Genomic DNA, 15754 nt, shown 5'->3' with positions numbered 1-15754 from the left:
GTGTCACTTAAATACGGTTTATGACAGCAGTTAAATGTTTTGTCTGTAAACCTGCGTTCCTGTCCTGGCCAATGCCACAACCATCCACTCAGCTCCCCAGAAGTGATACCTTGGAACCATTCTTTACTCCTTCCCCTCCCTTACCCCACACATCCAACTGGCCCCAAATCCTGTTGGCTGTACCATGCCAACATACCCAAAATCTGTTTCCTTTTTCCACTCACAGTCCTAGCAGATTTATACTTCTAAAACACGTATCTGGTGACATCATCCTCTTGCTGAAAAGCTTCAGCCACCTGCAGCACCCTGGGCAGAACCCTCCACAAGCTGCCTCAATGCCTCCTCTGTCTTCAGGGCTTCCCCACATCACGTTGTCCCTCTGCTCCAGTCACCAGGAGGCCCCCTTGCTGTTCAGGGGCCAAGTCCTACATTCCCCATCTCGGACAGAGAATAGTCAGACCTTACGCTAGAAAGATTTTTCACATCTCTACCTTCTTCACTAAAATGTGGGCCTACAGTAGGTACGCAAGCAGTAAATTCTGAACTAGTTCATCGCTGTCTCTCTGCAGTGTGTAGAACTTTTCCTTGCCAAAAGTAGGTGCTAAATATATTATCTATTGAATTAAATTGAGCTGCTGCTTTCACTAGATCTAGTAGCCTGAACCAGAGTACAATGACCTTTGTCAGAGGGAAGATTCACTTAGGTTGTACCATGCAGTCTATTTCATTCCTTGCTAAAAACGTGTTTGTTTTATAGGTATGAGTTGCAAGTCCCAGGAGGATATTCCTGACAGAGTATCTAATTCAAACTTCTGTCCCTCCAGTTCTACCCTGTGCCAGGGTCAAAACTGCCACCCTTATGTAACTATTTATTTTTATCCCGACCATAAAATAGGACTAGAATCCCAAATAAAATCACCTACCATTTGCCATGTGATATTTCTTAGGGTGACTTTGACTCAAGACTCTCAGAACCTCCAGAGACAGTGAGTGTCCCCTCCCAGCAATGGTATTTCACTGAGAAGTCGGCATTTAGGTCCCGGTTGCACTAAAGCCTCAGATGAAATCCTGAAAAAGCTACTTCTAAACTTGTTCTGTGTCAGGATTCACTTCTGTGTAATAGGAGCCATGTGAGAACAACTAGGATTGGACAATTTTAATACTTTTTAAATTTTAAATACTGAGTAAACAACACAGCGATATGGAGGAGCACAAAACTCAGATTCATATGGTTTGAGACCTTGTCCAGGCCCTTCCCTTACCAGAGGTGTGCTCTCAGGCAAATTACTTGACCTCTTTGAACCTGTTATCTCGTCTTTAAATTGGGTGCAATAATACCTATCCTGCCTAACCTGGAGGGTTGTGATAAGACGAAATAAGGCAATGTTTATAAACACACTTTGAAAAATACAAGCACTGTATAAATAGTCTTTACTGTTAATAATAACACCATTAAATGCAGTCAGTAAGCCTGACTTCTAATTGTATTGTAGAACACAGCAAGACTAATTTGGGGAAACGTGTCTCCTTCCTGGGCAGAACAGCCCTATCTAAACACCTCAAAGCTGGGAGCCAATCTGTTCTTTCCCCAACAAGGTGCCACCCAGGAAGGTGTGTTGAGCACTTTAAACATGGCCAAGGAAAAACAATAAAAGATGCAAATACATTATGATTACTTTTCACAGAACAGGCAAGTTAAGACTAAGTATGGTTGACGACTTGCATTGTCCTATTCGTACATTTAAAACTCTTTCATGTTCTACACAGAATTTGCATTTCAATAACAATGTGATAATGTCAAGTTATTCACATTTCAAAGGCTTGTCTTGCACACCTGGCATGTTGGACGATCTGCTGGAGAACTCGATGTAGCTGTTTTCTAGCAGCAAAGGCAATTACATTGTCCTTTTAATTCTTGGGAACGGATGTGTTTGGGCAATATTAACAGGTTTTGTGTTTTGGACACAACAAAATATGAAAACGAAAGCATCACACTCGGAGATATCCCTGGAGAATTAATTAACCAGCATATTGAACATGTTGAACTTCCCCTCATCACAAATGAGAGGAAACACCTTGTAGATAAAAGTTGACTTTTTAATAGAAACCTTTCCCTGTACTCTGAACATCCCTTTATAATTAAAAAAAAATGTATCCAAAAGATGTGTTACCTTTTCTCTTGGCTACATATGAAACTACTCTGCTCTTTCTAACTTTTGACATCTCCTCCTTGGACAAAGGTGGGATCATGCAACAGAGAGGACTCTTTTCCTATTAAAAGTAAAGCCATACTGCATGCAGTCAGACACATACTCTAAAAATTATTTTAGATATCCACTACCCTGGAACACAGTACAGCAAATATTATCAATCAATTTAATTTCGGTAATTTCTCATTAAGGTGCCTACAGATCGGTAAGTCTAATTGTAAAAGCTAAGCATTTATAATTCATAAGCATAATTACACTAAACTAGGTGGGTTATATGCTATTAGGGTTTTGTATAAGCTACAAAATAATTGTTCACAGAGAAATTTAATTCATAAATTGGCATTAATATATCTAGCCTTTATTAGACCCTCTAGTTAAAAGTTGAATGTAAATAGCACATTAACATCCTTATTCAGGTTTTTGATATCTGTTCTAAAACCCATGACACAGGAAAAAGTACTTTTAATCAAAAATAAGGCCCACTCTTTCCGGTGTGGAGACAACGTGCAGAAATGGCACCTTGAAAGGGGAAGGAAAAGGAAGAACAGGTCATCAGCCTCTGACCTCAGGTGGCTGAAGGAGAAAACGTATTTGGTGTCTGCCATATCGTTGCATCCTTCAGTGACACTTTTGTCCATGTCACTGATCTTTCTGGCAAAGATCTGCCGTGTGACTGGTGGGATGAAGGTGAAGGCAGACTGAGATGAATCCTCGTCATATGCTGCTATGTTGGCTGCCCAGGATGTGGCTCAGAGGTGCAAGGAACTGGGTATCACTGCCTTGCACATCAAACTCCAGGCCACAGGAGGAAATAGGACCAAGACCCCCGGACCTGGGGCCCAGTCGGCCCTCAGAGCCCTTTTGCCCCCTCCGGTATGAAGATGGGGCGGATTGAGGACGTCACCCCCATCCCCTTCGACAGCACCCACAGGAAGAGGGGTTGCCGTGGTCACTATCTGTGAACAAAAAACTCCTCAAAATATTTTCTGTTAATAAATTGCCTTCATGGAAAAAAAAAAAAAAAGATGCCCAATTCTCCACAGTGTCTACAATATTCCCTAGTTGTTATGTTTAGTACTTTGTAAACGGTACACTTGGACAGTGGAAATGCTACTAGGTCCAGCACTTCTGTAGTATATGCTTTTATTTGAAAGAACGGGGGCACCACTTAAAATCTCATTCAATCTTTGGAAAGAATGGCCTCAAATCCAGCCAGAAGCCAGTAAATATCAGCAATTTTGATAGGTAAATTCCTTTAGAATTAGAAATGATTCCTCTGAAGATTCAAATACTCCACACCACTTACAAATTTCAGTTGTTCCCCAAGTGATATTTCATTCTTTGTATGACCATTCTGAAATGATGCAGAATCACATTTTTCATTTTAATGAGAATCTAGTGTGGTTTGCATGGCAAGACAAAGGAAGCAAGTTCATGTCACTACTGGCTGAAAATACTCTACCTAAATACAGCCTCCAAGGCATACAAAAGAAAATCTGTAATCAGAAATCATTAATTAAGGTTAATTAAAGTCCACATTGTATTTGACTGACATCCACACAAAAAGTACTCTACTTTTCTTAAGGCTACGTGTGCAATGTTGTGTCTAACCCGACACCCAAGAGTAATCACAATCTTGTTATCATTTGAGAGGAGAATGAACTCAATTCAACAAAATTCTTTTTAATGAAAAAAGCTTTGATCTTAGTCCCACTGTTCTCCTCCATTCCATGTCTTTTGTTGTTTAAACATTTAGCCTATGCGAATATGGTAAAATGAACAGAACCTATTTTCTTACCCTGCCAAATAATCAGGGGTCCATAATACTGAATTTACAAATGCACATTTTCTTTGCTTCTTGGAGATATCTGAGGGGAAGTGGAGAAGGGCTGGGAGATCATTGAAGCCTCTGGGTGAGCCAGACCACATGATCCAAAACTGCTGTGACACTTCAAAGTATTTCTCCACAAGAAATTCCGGTGCCTAGAAGCCTGGTGAAGCCAGTAGCAATTAAGGCCATGTTATCCTTTTAATTTACTTCACATTATTGGCCTCTAAAATCAATCCTTTAGTGTGGTTGGGTAAGGGATGGGTCAACAAAATAGGCACGTGCATTAAAAATGCTTGTTGATCTTACACAAAAATTTTGGCAGGCTGGATCTGGAGAAATTTAAAACGCTGCTTTGAAGCTCACTCTGAAATAAAAACTAGTCATTTTCTAGTAAAAAGGAAAAAAATATGACTAATTTTCTAAATTAGTCCCATTTGTAAGGAATTCAAAGTTTCTTCTTCTAAATCAGCCTAGGTTTTCATTTATGCTTTATATGTCTTGAATTCAGCACTGTTTGCTTCCAGTGTGAGATTATTTTATGTTTTAATCTACAAAGGAATTAAATTGCTTGGCTTAGACTGGTAGGAGTCCTTGAAAGTCCACTTGAGAAATGGAAACTGAAACATGAGGTGTACCACTATCTGCTACACAAGGCCACATTTGCCTAACAGAAGCCAGCTGTGTTCTACATCACACGTGAAGCACATAAATCACCGGAATGTGGGTATGTGTATCACCCTCTTACAGCAATTTACTCCCCAAATCCTTTCTTGACCAAGTCACACAACGTATACACCACTGGAGAACATTTTCTAATCAACCCTACAGTCACAAACATTAAAAAAAAAATAGCAAAATATTGAAATTATTAAATAAATGAAAAATGTTCATATACTATTCAAGAGTTGACAAAGCAGCAGACCCACTGTCCAAAATGTATGTGCCTTTTGTTGCAAAATACAGTAAAATGGTCTCTAGCTCCTTAGCAATGAGTGTCAAGTGTAAAAAAGGAAAGGTTAAACCTGAAGCAAAGCTCTACATGTTTCCATTGCCAAAATAACACACAACACACAGCAATCGTGATGTCATTTTATTTATTTAGTAATCTGCAGAGCCAAAACTAAATTATGAAGCTGAAATTTTAAGCAAAGTCATGAATGCCCTCATTTACCTCCACATTTGTGAGTAGCCTTAATGAAGCATTTGCAGCCCTTTGCTTTCTTGTTGAAATATGAAAGTGACATCAGCCTCTGGACTGTATTTTGATTTATTTATTTTTTTCCAGCAAGACTGAGCAAGAGGCAAATCCTGGAGTAAATATCAGCTGGATGTGCACATAACAAGGTCCAGGGAGACACTCTCAGAAGTTGCCTCTTTTAATCCAACACTGAATTATTTGAGAAGCGGTTTTCAGTTTTTCAGAGCACAACTGCCAAAAGAACTGCAAGGCTTGCAAGCCCTAGTATATCTCAAACCTTTCCCAAGACACCCCAACACTATCTGAGGCACTGAAACTATGGCAACCGAATAAGAAAGCAGCCTCCATGATTAATAGATGAAGATCCCAGCGACGGTGTCTAGCTAAGGCCATCATTCATGATACAAGAAGAATTAGCACAGGATCCATCTCGAAAACCATTAACAAGTATTCTTATAAAAATCAACTCCACTGCCATTCTGCCACATATACTTGAGTTTAGAATGCTATAAACAATTTGGTTTCTATTTATCACTCACTATGCAGGAATGAGAGTGTTCTTAGAAACTCAGATGCTCATGTTTTTAAAATAGTGAAAGGCTTAATAGAATGGTTTTCCACCTGGGTATTTGAGGCCTAAGAACAAACACATTGAAAAACCAAAATATGTGAATGAAGTCAAGTGGCTCTCTGGGTAGAAAGGCGGAGGGACAGTTGTTGAATTGTTTTGAGTGTTTTTTTGTGGAATGCAATTTTTTGTAAAGCATTCCATTTTCAGGAAAGGAACATTTCCATTCAGCAGCTCAATCAGTATTCTCTCAGTTTCCTCATTCAAGGACAGTAGGCGTCTGGGGGAGGGGCGGGGAAGTGCTGAAGTCGCTGCAATATTAATGAAAAGATTGAATATTCTTCTTTAAAAAACGAATCAGGAATAGGAACAGGGAAAGAAGAATGGATCCATCACAGAGAGCTTGTCTGTAAAACTCTCATAGAACATTAACCCATAATTAATACAATCTTTATTTCTTCCCAGTCTCTAACAATGTTTAGTTTCCAATGGCATGTTTTCATTGTATTTAATGCCAGATCCTGTTCTGTTCTATAAATGCTTCAAATCAAATCATGGCCAAAGGCTGGTCTTTGACGCGTAGAGTGGCAAAAGGGCTAGGAAAGGGGTGAACAGCACCAATTTTAGAGCTGCTTCTGCTAAATTTTTTTAATTGGCATGGGTTCTTTGAATTTAATTTTCTACAGATGACAATTATAGGTTAGTTGGAAATTCCTAGAAAGCACCCAGGAATATTAAAAGAAAGCTTCAAGTCTAAAGGCTGCATGAGGAAATATCTATTACTAACAATACTTTCAAAGCAACAGTCACCATACTGGCTGCTAAGAAGGATCTGAAACTTCAGTCCTTGCAGCATGTTAATTACTGATTTATCTCACACTCTTTCCATTCCCTTTCCACGTACAGAGTTTGAGAACATTTTATTTCCTGGATGAAAATAACTGTAACTCTAAGCCATGGAGGCATTCCTAGAAAACATAATGGTAGCAGGGAATTGTGGTGATAACATCAATTTATTTCCCCTTCAGCTGTGCCTTTTAGAAGTCAGATTTTTCTCACTGATAAGAACTTGTATGACTATCATTTGAATCAAATTTCAGGTTTTGTAGTAGTGTGTCTGTCAGTAGAATAACTGCTATGTCTACTGGGGTCAGCCAATTATTTCCTGCCTTTGGTGTGGAAGGCAGTCGTTTGCTTTTGCTGGGAGATTCACACTCTCCCAAACTGATTTCAAGCTTGGCCAGGGAAGAGTGACTTGGCTGATGCATGCCCACCCTGAAGACCTTCTTGCAGAAGGCCTAGCCACAACCTCCTCAAGGGTTCCAATCAGCAGCCGGGTTTCTCTCCTAAGACAGGTGTGGTCCTTGGGAATTCAACTCATCCCTAAAATAGTCATTATGGGTTGCTTTCAGATTCTAAATGTAGGTGCAGAGTGTACATTTTATTATTAAAATGTTAATAAGTGACAGCTATCATTTTTAAAAAGCTATCCCTTGGGCTCCTATTTGATATAAGGCTCTGCTTGTTATTATTATTATTTTTTATATATGGTGCTTTTTTCCTTCCATGTTTCGAGTGTGATATTTCAAATTCCAAAGTTTCCCTGCTTCCTGTTTCCCTGCAAGTGTCGTGTTCACATGTTCCTCAACTTAAAACCCAAGACATTATTGGCCTGTTTATGGTATGAATGTTTATTTCTAGTCCAAAGGTTGTTTGCATCATATCTTTATATTACAGATTCAGAGCCATTTCCTTTTGTACTATTTCCCCTGCCCCCCACAATAAAGGCACTATCTGCTTTTTCAAAATCCATTCCTAGGGCATTTTTCATAACTACTCTTACTCAAGTAAAAATAATACCTTATGTTGAATGACTGCTTGTTGTGTGCCCAGCATTGTGACATGCATTTTACAGATGTTACTGTGCTATGCATTTTACAGATGTTATCACATTTATTCTTCTCAAAACCATAACATTATCATCATACAAGCACTTTGCAAATGAAAACTGAAGGAGAAAAGAAACTGGCTTAAAGTCCCACTGTTAGTAAATGGCAAAACAAATCCATGGTATTGTCTGTCAAAAAAGCATGACTTCAGCAATGCCTGTAGAGCTGTCCACTACATTCCCTCCAACAGTCCCTTCACATGTATTAACTTCATGCCACAAAATCTAATGAATCTGGCCTTGTTACAGCAAAGATGGAAACTTCTACTAGTCCTGGTTCACCCTGACATACCTGTGTTACATTAATGATTACACTGATTTGAACTATTTCAGAATTTAACTAAGCAAAAACAATTATCTTACTTTTAAAATAATTCCTGGCAGAGTGGCACTCCCATGACCTTGCCTGATTTAATGATCATGTTGAAAGCAATGTTTCCTTGACATGGTTGGTGTTCTAATTAATAAAGTTGCTATCCATGTGCTAAGTGAACTGCACAATTTCAATGAATTCAAACATATTATTTAGTTGCATGATGTGATTTACACTAAAACTACATGAACAGTGTATATTCTTCTAAAAATCATTTAGAAGATGAAGTAGGATCTCTGTTATATCCAGGGTCTGGAGTGGGAAAGAGGGGGTTAACATCAAACTTCCCAAATTTCCAGAGTGTGTGTAATATTCCGCTAAATACATTCACATTCATGATTTCATATTCTCTCAGCAATCCTGTAAGTTGGGAAGAATAGGTTTACTATTCACAATTTTCAGTTAAAATAATGCAGCCTCAGAGAAGTTAAGTGAATTGTCCAAGGTAGTAAGAGTCTGGAACCCAAGTCTTCTTGACTCCAAGTGCAGGATCCTCAACAGCAGATATACTGTACGGGTACGGGGAAGAAACATGGGTTAACAAAGTATGCTATATTCTCCTGACAGAAAGTTGAATTTTAAAAGTACTATTAGCAAAGTCCAAAAAAACAAGAATGTTCTGTGGTCAGTGGTTAGAATGCAGAACAAATGAGGCCAGGGTCAAAAGCTCAAGCCCCATAAATGCTGGCTGTCTTCTTAGCTCTGTTTCTTGGCAAGTTGATTTTACCTAACTCAGACTCCCTCCAGTTACAACCAGGTGTCTCACAGATGTGTGCTCTTGGACACAGGAGGGGACTGGGTGAGAGTGTGGGAATGAACAGGCTCCAATCCATCACTACAACTGGAAAAACAACACGGTGAATGTTCCACTGATGATGCATGAGCCATATCACCTATGTGCTCGGAAGATTATACACACACACATTCATGCATGAAGTATCTCATTTGATAAAAACACGATATAAAAGGCAGACAAAATAGATAAAATAAAGACTAGTTGTTTGCAAAAAAGGATTCACTGTTTATTCATTCAACAAACACTTGTTATGGATGGCCCATGATGTGCCAGGCACAGTTTTAGGTGCCAGAGTGAATAAAACCTAAAAATGTCTATCCTTATGGCATTATGTTCTAGTGGAAGACAGAAAATCAACAAGGACAACATATAGTTTGTCAGACTGTGAAAAATGCTAAGAAAAAAATAAGGACTGCCAAGCGGTGGGGAGTTCTGTGGGAAAGAGTAAAGTAAATAAGGGGATCAAAAGGCTCCACTGAGAAAGTGACATTTGAACAGAGACCTGAAGAATGTGAGAGGCAAATCATGTAGCTATCTGGGGAAGGGACCATCCCAAGGCATGACAGATAAGTCCTTGCAAAGGCCCCCAAGTATATGCCATGCTTGACAAATTCAAGGAAGCCCAAGGCGTGGAGGTCAGAGAGGCGGGAGCCTGAGTGCGGATCATGTGGGGCTGCAAAGACCAAAGGAACGACTTGGCTTTTATTGGAATAAGATGGGAAAACATCTGAGCAGAGTAGTGATCTGATAGGGCTTCGTTTAAGAAAAAAATCACTGCTGTGTTTTGGCTGTTACGCTGAGAAAAGAGCAGAGGCAGGAAAGCCAGTTGGGAAGCTGGCATGAAAACCTAGCAGGAGAGGACCATGGCTTGGCCAATTTGAGGGCCACACAGAGGAGGATCACCTGAAGGAAGCCCGCAGGCCTTCCGAAGGTGGAGCCAGCAGCATTGCAGCCACGATGGATGTAGGTGTGAGACAGAAGCTTCAAGGAGAACTAAACTCAGGCCAGCAACTCAAAGAATGGAGTTGCCACTTACTATGATGGAGAAGATCATGAGAAAGGCAGATATGGGGGAGATAGATACAGAATTAGTTTTTTTAAAACCTAAATTTGAGATCTCCGTTAGGTTCAGGAGGAGCTGCCTACCCACTAAGCGCTGGTTATTTGTGAGGTCCAGGAGAGAGGTCTAAGCTGAAGAGGTTACTTGGGAATCATCAGTGTATTATGGTTTTATATGATACCCTCTATTGGTGTAAATGGAATTATTGTAATAAAGTTTTGCAAGAGCTCATCTGTTTCACACAGCAAGATGCCCTTGTGTGTGGACTATATGCACCAGTCCCATGGTGAGAAGTCCTGAACTCCTCCCCTTGAGGTTTGTGCGGTATGACATCTCATTTGCTCATTTCAAAGGGATTAAATGCCTCCCTCCCTTACCATATCCCCAAGAGGCAACCATGCGGTTGCCAGTAGAGAATAGCTCAGTTGCTCTTGCAGCACATTTTAAAGCAGACGAGAAAAGCCTTCACACTGAAATAGAAATATCTCGGCGAAAACTTGGCTCCAAGGCACCCCAAGAGAGTGGGGGGGGGGGGTTCTGATATGGGAGGGCCCAGCAGAATGCTTCCAGGCGTCACTTCCTCAGCATGCACAAATGTGGCTGCCATAACACAAAGCTCCTATATAAATACGTCAGGGAGCACTCGTCTACTCTAGGAGGACAGAAAATTGTCTAAACCTAAAGAAGGGTGTGGAGAGGGGCAGTGCAGAGATAGGCTTTCCTAGGCATTGCCTTACACAAATGGCAGATGCCTAATTAAAGCATTTGCAATTAGCTTAGCTTGTTCTGTGATTCCTTCCTGCAAACAAATAAGATGGAGAGACTATATTAGCTCTTGGCAATCTAGTTCTAAAAAAATTTTCATCCCATCATCACTCTTTTGTCCTGTTCTGAAAAGAGCTGAACCACAATGTACACAGAATAAACTATCTGACTTAACTCCTGGTTCAAAATAGTATTTTTCCTTCCATTTCATATAGGAGTGCAGCTACCCATTTACTTTTAAAGCATGACTACTTATTTTGAATCTAATACAAGTTCTTAATTTGGATGCCTTATTTTTATTTGGTGAAGATCACAGTCTTCCTAATTCTCGCTATGCTTCTGATTCAACACATTAGACTTCACTAGTGCAATGTTACTCGCCTACTCAAAATACAATTGCTATATGTGTTTAATGTTGGAAAAAGCATTTACTAGATTTTGGAAGAACTTGAGGGGTGTGTGTTTGTGTGTAAATAAAAAGGTGCACTTATTGATGCCTTGTAATAACCACTCACTTGAAGGCATATATATTTTTTTCACTGTAGGGAAGATAAAGAAGTCCGCTCTGAGTGGAAAAACTGTTTCATTCATTCGACATTTACTTGACTGCTCTATACTGATTCTTATAAAATTTTAACCTATTTAAGGGTAGTTGTTATGTCCAGTAAGTATATTCAGCTGACGGCTCCTCAGAAATGATTTTCGGTATCTGCTTAACATTTACAAGTGTGGATGATATGTGTTATTGAGAATGTAGCACAGCTCTAAAAGGTGATAGCTGCAAAACCTAACATATGGGGAAGGTTGTCACCCACAAACACTGTAAATAAGAAACATAAATAAAGTAGAACGCTTCTTTACAACAAGTTGAAAAATGACTCATAACACAAGAGTAAGATTTTAAATTTGATGTTCGTTCTTTTCTGCTTTAGACTGGTTTGCAAAGTGCCTCATTCAAGAACGCCCTAAAACCAAAATAGTAACAGGGGAGCAAGGGTTACTCAAGATTCAAATAAAAATTACCATACAAACAAGCATGGGTAAACAAAATTCAAATAGCTAGTGCAATTATTTTTTAATAGATAGTTTAGGTTAATAGGTGGAGACATAGTTCTGCCACTGTATTTAAGGTTAGGTTAATAATTAACTTTGGTGCCTGGAGTAGTTTAATCAAAGCTTACTGTAAATCATAAAACTGCTCCATGCAGACTAAGCACAGCATTAAAAAGTCATACAAAATTCTTGCCATCTTGACCTCTGGTAGCCATTTGGGTATGGTGTAAAAAAGTGTAGGGTATTTTCATTCGGAATTAAACATAGGCATCTTTACTTTGGGGAGAAAACAGAATTAAATAATTAATTAAACCACCAGTGTTCCCCGCCATCACTGTAGCATACCACGGACTCGATGCCCAAGATGTGTCCACCAGGGGAAGGACGACGAACAATTTCAGGACTAAAGAAAGACAAGGCAAAGGCACTCGACCTTCCCATCCTGGAAAGACTTAACAGCCAGCGCTGGGGGGCATTAAATAGCTTTTCTGAGACCTGTTGGCACAACACTGCAAGTGGGTTAAATGGCTTTTCAGATCTGAGCTAAAGAAAGTTGTGCCTGCAAGCGCGAGTGTGTGCGTGTGTGTGTGTCCTTGCGCGCCTGTGTTTTAAACCTTTCACAGATCGCATTCAGTAGCGTAAAAAAGCTGAGCGTAAAAAAAGGAGCGATCCCACTGTGGCTGTGCCTGGCCACCGCAGTTCCAAAGCAGCCACCTTTCCCTCAAAGACCGACGCGGAACAGCCTGCAGGGCTCCCCATTGCGATGCAGGCCGGAGGCTCCCTGGAAGCGCTTGCCCTGGCTGTGAAGACAGCGCCTCCAGTCTCCCATTCCTGCCCCGCTCCACGAACACCTGGCTCTGCTTCGCCCCTCCCTGGATGGACACGCTGGGAAATCGTGCGCGGGGCGCAGATGGCTCGGGATGCTGCGCTTGGAGCTGGCTATTTGCAAGCCAGCGAGTCCCGGCCTGCGTCCCCACGCACCTTCGTCTCAGCCTCTGTCCACAGTGGCCGCACCTGCCTCCAGGTCCTGCTTCCCCATCCATCCCTTCCCCGACTTGTCCAGCAAGGACTGCGGGCCAGGAGGTTCCACTCTCCAAAGGGCCGGTTCTAGCTCCTAGCTGCATCCGGAGCTGTCCGCACGATTCCCTCCAGGTCTAGCTTCCCTCAGACTGCACATGCTGAGCCCCAGTCCGGTCGTGCCTGCCGCCTGGCTTTCAGGGAAACTTTCCAGAAGCGCCTGGTCTACTGACCCCGCCGCTGTCAAGTGGGAGGAGGCGCTGGGCGGAGGGGCGGCGAGGGAGCGGGAAAAACAGCGGAATCCCGTTTCCTTTCCCGACGTCCACAAGTACGGGACCGCTCCCTGGCTCCCCCCGTACCGCTTGGGTCGTGCGAGGAGGGAGGAGACCTCAGGATCCTGTTTTGCACCATCTCCCACAGCGAGGAGCTGAGCAAAACGCGGAGAATCGGGACAAGAGACACTTCCCGCCCCATCAGGATCAGGCAGGGTGGGTGGGCACTGCCCTGCTTACTCTCCAGCGCCCCATTGCCCCCATGGCAGCGCCCTAGGAGACAGTGAGGAGTCGGGACAGAGCCCTTGTCTGGGTTTCAAACCCAGGGCCATCTCCTGCCAGGTCTCTCATCCTTCCCCCTCCTGGGTCATCGTTCCAGAGCGAGACCGCGCGGATCTAGGAGGAGGGCGTACCGTGCGCCAGCCCGGTGCAAAGGGCTCGGTGTCTCAGGAGGGACGCAGTCGCGACGGGCTATATCCTTGCAGCTCGGGTTGGGAGCTGCGGCGGAGAACGGGACCCAGGGCGGGGGCGCCGCGTCACCCGAACGGCTGCTCCTGGACACTTACTCGAGCAAACAAAGCCTGGAACCTCTGGCGGCAGCGGCCACAGGAGCCAGGATCTCACCAAGAGACAGGGCGCGCGGGTGCCGAGGGCCATTACAAGTTTCTCGCACTGCACGGAGCCCAGCCCAGACCCCACACTGACAACAAAAGATTCTCTCCGCTTCCACACGGTCTCCGCCGAACCCCTTCTCCCACCTGGCACTGGACGAAAACAGCGCTGTTCTACCCAACCCCCTCCAGCCCTCGAGGGCAGAACCCCTTCCCCCGCCTTCCACACCGGGCCAGGGAGCTTCCGAGAATCCCACCCTCTAGAGCCCGCTCGGCTCCCTGCTTGGCCCGCGTGGGGATGAGCCCTGGGTCTCGCACACACACACCCCCGGGAGGAACAGCCACACGCGCCGTCGCGGCCCGGGGCGGCGCCGGGCGTGTGCGCAACGCGGGTGAAAGCTCTCGACTTGTAGCCGGGCGTACTCTGGGGCGCAGGGCTTGGAGGAAAGGCAGGCGGGGCTCATGGTTCCCCCTCTAGGACCGGGCAACGCTCGGGAAACAGAGACACAAGACGAAATAAAACGCAGGCACCACAAAGCCGACAGCACGCGCTAGCCACGGCCCCGGAACCCTCAGGCTGGAGTTCGGCTGCCCGGGAGGTGGGGCGCGCCGGGGCGCCCGGGCCGTACCTTTTCGGTGCATCGACGGACAGGCAGCCGGGGCTGGGAGCGGAATGGCACAGCGTGTATCCCATTTAGTAATCCATTATCGAGGGGATCTCTCCGGGCCGCGGGCTGCGCTCTCTCCTTCGCAAGCCTTTGTCATTCCTACATGTGTGCTTGTCTCTTTGGGGGAAATAGTCGCGGCGACTACTTTCTGGGATGCAAACGCGATGTGTTCATCTCCAATGACGAGCGGAGAAGGGGAGAGGAAAAAAGAAAGAAGCAAAAAAAAAAAAAAAAAAAGAAGAAGAAAAAGAAAAAGAAAACAAGGAAGAGGGTAAATGCTCAAGAAAGTCTTCTCCAAATGCAAATTCCACTTGGAATCCACTCCGGTGAGTCCCCTTGGTGGTGTCTGCGCCGATTAACAAGTCATTTCAGGGCGGGGGGTGGGGCGGGGGCTGGGGCAGGGGTGCAAGGCTCTGGCCCGGCTGTGCGGCCGGGAGCGCGGTGCCGCGGGTGTGGTGATGCTGGACGCCGCTGGACGCTGCTACACGCTGCTAAGCGGGCATCGCGGGCGACCGGCACCGCGGAGGAGCGCCGCTGCTGGGTCCCGAGCGCCTGGCAGCCGAGTGCGCGGGGAGCGGAGTTGGAGGCAGCCTCACCCCGTGCCGCTCACTACTCCTCTGTCACCGGAGAGGCCGCCGCTCCCGGGCGGAGCCAAGTCCCGGACTGGATTGCGCAGATCGGACTCTCCTCCCCTACTCCGCCTACTTTGGCTGGCGTCTCCTCCGACCCACAGGAGAGCTGTGCTGTATGTGAGTGTGAGAGAGCGAGGCAGAGGGGGGGAAACTACGCGGTGTGGCTGCAGGTGGAGCCTTGGACCAACTGGCCAGCGCCGCTTCCTTCCGCCAGGATTCCTGGCCCCACCGAGCGCTAGGCGGAGGCTCAGCGGGGGCGACGCCGGCTGGAGCCCAGCCCTCACCTCCCCCACCCCCACATCTGCTCTAGCTAGGAAAGGAAAAAAAAAAAAATCCCGGACAGCATTGCTGAGTCCTGCCAAATCAGAAAAATAAATAAAAATAGACGTAGTGCAGGAGCGAGTTACAAGAAAGGTTTTGTTCATCGATTTTCTTAAATGGAAAAGTTTTAAAGGATGAGGGTAAGTGAACGGCGAGCCTTTCTGATTCTGATTACTGTTATCAAGAGGTAGATTCCAGAAGCGATGGACGCTCTACGTAGCTAGATGAGTTGGATAGAAGCCGGTGAGGTTAAAAATACACTTGGAAGATAAGAACACAGCTATTAGTTACGCACATACACACGTTAATAAAGCATGTGAAGTAAGCAAATAAACCACCGTGTAGAGAATGGCGTTTTTAACGACGGCGATCTATTTTAAAACTTCTTAAAGTTTACATTGTGTGGACTGGTCTTAGAAATAAGTAAACTT

The 15754-nt window shown here is 44.1% G+C and overlaps 1 protein-coding gene and 1 pseudogene across 2 annotated transcripts in view; one reads left to right on the top strand and one right to left on the bottom strand.

Moving 5' to 3' along the window:
- Positions 1-14974, bottom strand: part of SEMA6A (semaphorin 6A) — a 131069-nt gene extending 116095 nt beyond the window's left edge. The window contains exon 1 of one of the 2 annotated variants that reach the window (XM_023197455.2): positions 14332-14974. The gene's annotated coding sequence lies outside the window, so the exon portion shown is untranslated. The remainder of the gene's footprint in view (positions 1-14331) is intronic. The other variant, XM_023197450.2, reaches the window with a different exon arrangement.
- Positions 2723-3172, top strand: LOC111530298 (annotated as a pseudogene).
- Positions 14975-15754: the final 780 nt, after the last annotated feature.

The sequence above is a fragment of the Piliocolobus tephrosceles genome, chromosome 4 (assembly GCF_002776525.5).
Source record: "Piliocolobus tephrosceles isolate RC106 chromosome 4, ASM277652v3, whole genome shotgun sequence".
Taxonomy (NCBI): Eukaryota; Metazoa; Chordata; class Mammalia; order Primates; family Cercopithecidae; genus Piliocolobus; species Piliocolobus tephrosceles.
Note: the sequence above shows the minus strand (reverse complement) of the source record. Positions and strands in the feature narration are given on the sequence as shown.